The 8,603-nt window shown below is 35.2% G+C and overlaps 1 long non-coding RNA gene across 7 annotated transcripts in view; it reads right to left on the bottom strand.

Moving 5' to 3' along the window:
• Positions 1-2,779: 2,779 nt before the first annotated feature.
• Positions 2,780-8,603, bottom strand: part of LOC122156840 — a 73,772-nt gene continuing 67,948 nt past the window's right edge. For 5 of the 7 annotated variants that reach the window (XR_006167666.1, XR_006167670.1, XR_006167671.1 and 2 more), the window contains 2 exons: positions 8,429-8,567; positions 3,630-5,651 (listed from right to left, as the gene is read on the bottom strand). This is a non-coding gene — a long non-coding RNA (uncharacterized LOC122156840). Of the gene's footprint in view, positions 3,310-3,629; positions 5,652-8,428; positions 8,568-8,603 lie in introns of those variants that run through there. The other 2 variants (XR_006167667.1, XR_006167668.1) reach the window with 2 other exon arrangements.

The following is an 8,603-nucleotide window of genomic DNA, read 5'->3' as shown; positions in this document are numbered from 1 at the left end:
TTCTGTGCATTTTTGGGCTCATCTCTCCGCGTGCACTGTATCTTCCACCAAGCTGCACAGGGCAGGCCTCTGGCTTCTCACAGCCCCAGGACTGCTTACCAGCATCTTGGGTGTGTTGGGGCAATGGGGGGAGCTATTGGTCTCCCTAGAGCTCCAAAACGAGCTGCCATGAGCAGGGCTGCACCAACTGGCACAGGGACTGACATCGTCAGCACACTCCCAGTGCACCAGTGGTGTAGTTTGCCTGGAAAATCTGTCAGGCAAAATTTGTTAGGTTTTTCGCAGCTCTGATTTCTCTATCCCCGAGAGTGTCTTTGCTAAGAGAAAGCATTGATTTTTGCTATCCAACACACACACATATGAATATGATTCATTCCACCCTATTCCTCAGAATAACTTCTGTGAGTTGTTACCCCTGCTAAAATGAGCCTTTTCACAGGTCTGTATTTCCACCTAGTATACACACAATAAAATTACCAGAAGTGAAATAAACTTTCTTTGACTTGGAGGAAATTTTATGTTGTAGAGGACTTTTCTCGAAGAAACAACAGTTAGCTTTATACTATATTCATTTATAAGTAAACTTAGCACCATATTATTTGGTGTATATGTGGGGTCAACTGTTGAACCAAATGTCTACTTAATAGAATTATACTGTACTAAAATGAAAACTATCAAATATTAGCAACGCAACTACAATTTGAGATTAAAACATGTTTTGTCTGAATATTTGAAAGTGGCTACTCATTCAACTTCGGTTAATTTAAAGCAAGTGGTGCATCGCAATAAAAACCTTTAAGCTGTACATATTTATTAAATATTAAATTGAAAAACATGAGTGTATATAAAAAAAATAGAGATTCTTAAAAATGAAATCAAATTAGAGGTAAAATTATGTCCAGCCAAACTTAGAAAGGAAGTACTTTTGGCTGGAGAAGAAAAAAACAGTAAAGGTATAATTAAAACTGCATTGTTTGTACCTATCTGGAGATATGTCACCATTCTGTTCTGTTTTCTGTCATTTTCACTCCTTCACATTTAATAAACTACAGTATTGTTTAAGTCAAGTGGCTGGCTCTTAACAGGAGACCAGGCTTATTTTCCAAGGCTGGATCAATTGGGACTGTGTCTGCTATAGCAGTTGTTTTTCCATATGTATTTAAAGTCTTTCAGTGAGAATAATCTGCAGCCTCTTTATCCAGATCTGATGTCTCGCAAGCCTTGCAATTAGAAACTTCTCTACTATGTAACTTCAATTTCTGCATTTTGTCTTCTGTATACAGATTATTAAAAAACAACATTTGCTGCCTTCTTTGCAACAGTCCTTCATGTATTTTGCTATTTTTGCTATTTTTAACTATAGTACAAATGGGAATTCACAAGCTTCTTTATAGACTGCATTTCTCAAATTCTTTTTTTTTTTCATATTTCTTTGGGCTTTCGCTATTCATTTACAGTTTTTCTTGAAGATGCATGCCCAAAATGAAAGGGAATTCCCTTCAGTGGATGCTAGAAGTTCTGGGTATTATAGGGTAATTCATCTTCTATTTTACAAGCCGCATTACAGCATAATTTGGCTTAACATTTGCTTTAGCAAAAAATATTAAATCTTTATCTCAATTTTTTCTGAAGACATGTTATCTATCTACTTGCTGCCCACCCTGCATTTATTTACTTCAATCCTGCTGCTTAATGTTACAACTGAGCAATGTTTTCTTATAAGTTTCTAATGTGTGAAACAGTCAAGTGAATATATTGACATCTAATCTCAGTGTTGATCTATGTGTATTACCTTAACTCTTTTCCCTTTCAGGCTCTATGAAGGAATGCAAAATGACTGCAAAGAGCAAAAACAACAAGCCACAGCTCAAAAATATAACCACCTGATTTTTCAAGGTTCATCATGCCAACCAACCAATATTTTCCAAAACTCTGCTAGTCAGGTGAGTTGAAGTTATCAGAGCTAAGTACTCTCATCACTTTCTTCTTTCTTTGAGATTTTGTCTTGGAGATCTTACCTCTTTCACTGCTAACAGTTTGAGCTCCAGTGATGTTCTGGGACTGAAACAATCAACAGTATGAACATCTCTCATCAGCTTTCCTTTACAACAGATATCCTGTTCCAGTGAGTCCAACATTTGGGTATTTTGGCCATTCACAGGAAGGTTTTTGGTTACCATAGCTATCTTCTACAGAACTCTGTGTTCTGTTTTTGCTTGTTTGTTTGTTTTGTTGGTTTTTTTTTCCTTTTTTTAAGTGAACACTCAGATATAATTTGACTCAAAACCTTTGGAAAGTTTGAGTCATAGAGAAGAAAGTCTTTGAGCAATGCATTTTTTATCCAAAATCACAAATACATAAGATTGGTTGTTTTTTTTTTCTTTTTTCTTTCTTTTGTTTTTAATGCTGTCTTTTTCCTTTTTTTTTTTTTTTTTCTTTTGTGGGGTGGAGAATGTAATTTACCAAAACTTTTATGTAAACAACACAAACTTTGCTTAGCTTTTGAGTGCTTAGTTTCACTTACATATCCACACTGCAAAAGTTAATGAAGAATATACATAATTTTGCTTACATTTCAATACATGAAAATGCACGCCTTTTTTAAAAAGCTATTAAATTCCACATAACATGAATAGAAAAAATACTGGATTTTAACTTTTATATATTTAAATGAGTTCATGTCATTTATGTAAAATTCAAAGTTGTGCATGCAAACCAACTCATATATACATAAATGCATACAAATTTGTTCAAATTTGCAAATCTTTATCTTCTAGCAACTAATTATTTTTTCCTTGATTGGGAACTTTTAGTGTCCTAATTGCCTTACTGGAAAATTAGGAACTGAAATTAGTATTATTATGCACAAAATAAACATTGAAGTTGAAAAAAATCCCACCACCCTTCAAATGAGAGATAGTATTTCTGCGGATACAACAGTGATATTCTAACATATCAGGAAAACCACCATTAATCAGAAAAAAAACTGAGGAAAAAAAAAAGCAGATCAGGAATATGTTTGAGCATGCTAAGATAGTAGCTGTAGCAACTATAGAAGTAGCAGCTCTCCAGGCTGCAATCTCTCATTCTGATTTCTCTCTAGAAGTAAGACTTATGATGTAATAGGATAAAATGCAGAAGGTGGAGGAGCCCCGGTTCCACACAAAATAGGCAATGCAGTCTTGTCTTTTTTCATTAGGGAAAACAAATTTTTCCAAGTGAACAATCAATTGTTTAGGCACTGGAGTTGGAAGAAAAGGGATGAAAACAGGAAGGTACCAGCAGTAAATTTGTCCAACACTGGAAGTTCTGTAATAACAATAATAATAAAAAGAATAATAATTCCAAAAATTGCATTTCATAATGGAGAAATAAATGAAATATGCTGTAAAGGATGATAAGTATTTCTGAAGAATTAACCTATCATAAAGCTCTTCTGACAAAGCGAAAATTAAGATCACTATGAACATGGGTTACTGAAGAAATCCTATGGAATTATACTTTATACTACATGGAGACTGAAGTAATCATACAGTTTTATCACAATGTCTTTTATTCTTTCAGTTGAGTTAAGCCTGCAAAGAATTTAATCTCTAGAATTTTAATTATGTTAAAGAGATAGTCATGTATGGAAAATGTCTTAAGGTGTTTATTCCATCAGGCTGGATTTGCTATCCTTACTTTAAAAAAAAAGGCTCTCTTGATGAGAAATTCTTCTTCAAGGAGAGGATTTTTCTTTACCTTAAAATTTGAAATGCTAAAATTCGCTACACAAAAGAGAAGAGGTAAGTCATGAAGAAGGAATGGATAAAAATGGCTTTGGACACATTCTACTCCAACTATTCATTTTTATTAGGAAAAATAAAGATAAGTACTCTGATAGCTAGTTAGAATTATTGATTAAATTGAAGCTTTGAGGAGAAATCTGAAGAAATAAAAGAGAAAACATTTTGAAAGCTGTCATTGTGAGCATGTATCTTTTTTTTTCAGTGAGCCATGAGGAGGTAAACAGAAAGGATTGTATTTTAACAGCAGACAGTACAGTATGCTTTAGGCTATAAAAATAAATAAATAAAAAGCAAACAAAAAAAACCACCAAATGATAGCACACAAGTTTTAATTGGCAAAATTATGATTAGACTTTGGCTGGTTTTGATATGGGCTTGGCTGGTCAGAAACCAGCAGCAAAATTCTTGGAGAATTGATTATTCACAGTATGAATGAGAGGGAACACAGGAGTGCTACTTTTTGCAGTCTACCAATTCTAAGCACCAGAAATTATGGTGTGTGAAGATACCTGGGAAGATGAGTAGCGACCTACAGAGTTTGGCAGTACACACGCTAATTTTTTTATATATGTGTGTATATATAGTAAAAAGAAGTATAAAAGCATGGACCTAGGTCACTGTGTTTTCAGTGACTCAGGAGAGTAAACAAGGTAAATATGAAATGAGGATTTCTCCTGTTATTATTCTGTCCTCTGATGTCAGATTTTCATTGCAAATACACGAGTGGTGATATGGTCAAGGCAATTTGAAAAGGCAAAGGCTATGTGTTTCAAAATAAATGGAATAGAGCTGCAGTAATTATCTTCACCACATCACCACAGTACAATAAAGGTGAATTCATTTTTCTACTTGATGGCCATTTCCTCCTTAGGAAGGCAAATCCTACATCTCCTGTGCATGGCACAGCTTAAGAGTAGTGACAGATTGGCTAAGAAATGGGGAGTACTTATTGTATGACTCCTGCAATACATGCTATATCAATTTTAGTGTATATCTAATGTTCACTATGGAAGCATAATCAATGGCTGAAGCTGAAATTATTTGTCAGCAGCTTAGACCCTCACAGGAGCCATGAATTTGGGTGTAGGTGAAAATCAATCCCTACGTCTTTTGTATTCAATTACAGGAATGAATAACTATTCTTAAACTGAGGGTTAACCCCCTCCAGGACTGTAGCTCGTATTTTACTCCTGGAGAGAGGTTTGTCTTTGGAGGACTACTTGGTTATATCAGGATCTTCCTGATACAACCTATGGTGGTCCATGCACAAAAGCCATTCAATTTTCAGATCTGTCATTGAATTCCAGTATGGTTTTGAATAAGTTTTTTATAAGATTCATTAATAAAATGCTTGATCATCTGACATAGGAAACAGTAAATGATCGTTCAGCAAATTTGGAAGAAGGATGAAGTTACTCAGACAGTGTTGGACATTACCTCGTTCCATTCAATCATGATAGGTGATGTTATAAAACAAGTATTTCAGTATCTTACAGCTATTTTGAAAGAAATATTCTGTAAAAAAGTTTTAAAATACATTTACTTACCAAGTACACCTAATAAGTTAATACCAACTGTTACGTATTTCCTTAAAAAAAAAAGAGAGAGAAATTCAATCTAGCCAGCAAAATTCAGGGAGAAATGGCTTATATTCACAGAAATCTGAAGGTATATTTAGCTCTGCAATTTCTGTAGCAAGCAAAGTTTTTTATAGCTTTGAAGGTGGGAAAAAGTAAGTTTGACTGTCACTGAATTACAGTAGGATTTGTAAATCCAGGATAACAAAGATTTCATCCAAGAAGAATCTTGAAGCTTTTTGATGGTTTTAAATTTACTAGTTTCCAGTTGTTCATTATTTAATACCTGAAGGAAAAAAGAAATGGTAGCTCAGAGCAATGTTTTCTTTGATGAAGCAATTAGTAACACACTGCTGGAAACAGACAAGCAGAACATTACTGTATTGTATTGCAGGACACGTTTACCACCAAATCTGTTTACAAATAATTTAACAACATGAAGTCAGATTTTCAACTGTGCAGAATTTACTAGAAGAAGATAGCTCTATGTCATCTCCTGCTGGAGCTCTCAGTACTGTCCTGAGAGTAAATCTAACATGTTCTGCATTTGCATCTTAACCTCCACTATTCCCCACTACGCAATGGCTACTTTAATGCTGATGTTATCATTATTTCCAGCTCCAAAATTTATTTTAAGACAGTTAAAATGCCAATATCAAAGAATTAAAATGATGATTAAATCCTTCAATAATATTATGTTTTCAATTACTCTGAGTGCTGACGTGAGCTTTAACGCATTGCAGAAATGGAATATGAGAGACACCCTAAGAGAAGATTTTCTTATAAACCTCTGGTGTGCAAATCTATTAAGATAATAACCTAAGAACCACTTATTTAAAGCAATACTGTATAACTGCATCACTTCTCTAATACATTAGTAAGTATTATTTGTCTTGTTAATTTTGAATAGTCTAGAATGATCTGTCTTCCTTGTTTACCACAAAATCTAAATTCACAAACAGTAGATGATATAGATGATATAGTATCAGATATAATGTAGAAACTAAAACACGGCAAGTTCTAGCCAAACAGATTTTTCTTGTGAAGGAGACTAAGCACGGATACAGGTTTCATAGAGAAGCTGTGTAGTCTTCATTCTTCGAGTTATTCTAAAGCCATCTAGACTTGGACCTGTGTAGTTGGCTTTAGGTGATCCTGTTTGAGCAGGGGTTTTGGACAAGAAGACCTCCAGAGGTCTCTTCTAAACTCAGTCACTCTGCTGTGAATACATATTTGTAATTTATGAAAACTTGAGACTGGGACCTTATTTTCATAGGTGAAAGTCAAGACAAAAGAAGTAAAACATTTTCACTTAGTACTGATAATACGTGAGAAAAAGGATAGCAAGACAATATGAAAACTCCAGTTCGTTAACTTACTCTATAAACTCATAATGTATGTCACTCAGCAACCCTCAGTCCCAAATATGAAAACAACAAAGGCTGAAGTGCCACAACTGTAGAAAGTCAGACTTGCTCCATATTGGCAGCTGGAATGCTTTGCATACGTCAGTCACTGTTTCATTAGCCCCTTCCTTGCAAGTATGCTAAAATAGTTCATCCTGAATGAAATGCCTCCTATTCATTTTCAAACTAAAACAGATACAAAGAGAACAATAACACTATTTGATAGAGAAAATTCTGAGCTACAAAACACTATTTTTCAACACTGTCACCAACATTAGCTATGCATTTTTACCTGCAGTGAACAAGAGCCTGCATGCCACATTGTAAAAATCTGCATCAGCAGAGGTGACCCACTGTCACTGTCACCGCAGCTGAAGTGCACCACCCACCACCTCACTGTGCTCACATCTAGTGTTTGGTCTCCAGAAACATTCAGCAAGCACTGATCAATGTCAATGGGTGCCATTGTTTCCATATGGATGAATTAACAGTGACACTCCCTTGCTTCACATGCACTTCCATGTCAGATGCCCTTCTGCTGCCATCTGTCACACGGCAACAACATGTAATGGAATACTGGTGGTGGGAAAATTCAACCTCTACTGCCGTACCACTAACATCTGCCCCCCTGATGTCATGGGCCAACATAATAAAACAGGAGGTGTTACTTTCAGAGCAGCCCTCATCTTTAAGCAAAGTGGTTATCTGATGGTGTTTGCCACTGATGTTTCTAGAAGGAAGGGGTTTTCTGGAATACCATAAGGATCAGTGAACTCTGGATTCCTGGTAATGCTGTATTGCATTTATTTTATGTGAGCTCCTGATCCATTTTGACAACTTCTCACATATTCCTGTCCTAAAGGTCAAACCTGTTTCTCACCAGCGTTAACTGACAAATGAAAATATCAGTGTTTTAGAAAAATGGCATCCATAATAGGTTAATCTCATCTTTATCAACTGAACTTGATGGGATGCTCTTGAAAAGTGATTGGGGATATTCACTATAAGCATTTCTGAGTCTGTGAAAAGCTCAGTTTAAGCTTTCTTTATAACAGACTGTAAAAGTGATCAATGTGATATCTGAAAAATAGTGGTGGATCAAGGCAGGTGCCAAGTTTTTAGTCACTCAAGATTACTCATCAGTGGCACTGACTGCATAACTGAATCTGCAAAGGTGCCCTCCAGAACAGAACACTTTTTAAAATGCCCTGTCAAAATTGCTAAAATCCGAAAATACATTGCATTTTTTGAATATATGTTGTTGCCTTTGAATAATAGACAAAAGAATTTTAAAATATCTTGGAAAAATGAAACAAACACATATTTCATATGTGTCTATAGTATTATTGCAGGTTTAGCTGATGTGTTCTTTGTAGTAAAATTAATATGAATACAAAGATCAAAGATGACCAGGATAAGGAACAGTACAACAGAATGGACTAGGACTCTTGACTAAGAAAATCTTTAGGAACAGTGATTCACTGTTTTCCACAGTTTAAAAACTAAACATCTCTAGATGAAATTATAACACTAATCATTGAAAAAGGAGATGTACTTAACTCGTTGAATGTACCAACACCAACAGGCTGATGTTGAAAGCTTCCATGGATTCCAACAGCAACCAAAGAGACATACATCAGAAGACATCAGTACTTACTAAACTCAAATCTTCGTGGTGATTCAGTAAATTTCCAATAAAACGAGAACTGGAGCTTGGGAGAGACCAGGCACACATTAAGCTTGTAGCCTTAGACTCTCTAGATATCATCTCTTTGGGCCACTGCAAGAGACTTTTTCTGAAATATACAACAATATGACTGTAAATATTTTCT

Source organism: Centrocercus urophasianus, unplaced genomic scaffold (assembly GCF_019232065.1).
Source record: "Centrocercus urophasianus isolate 14NV4802_14NV808 unplaced genomic scaffold, USGS_Curo_1.0 seq_13, whole genome shotgun sequence".
Classification (NCBI taxonomy): Eukaryota; Metazoa; Chordata; class Aves; order Galliformes; family Phasianidae; genus Centrocercus; species Centrocercus urophasianus.
Note: the sequence above shows the minus strand (reverse complement) of the source record. Positions and strands in the feature narration are given on the sequence as shown.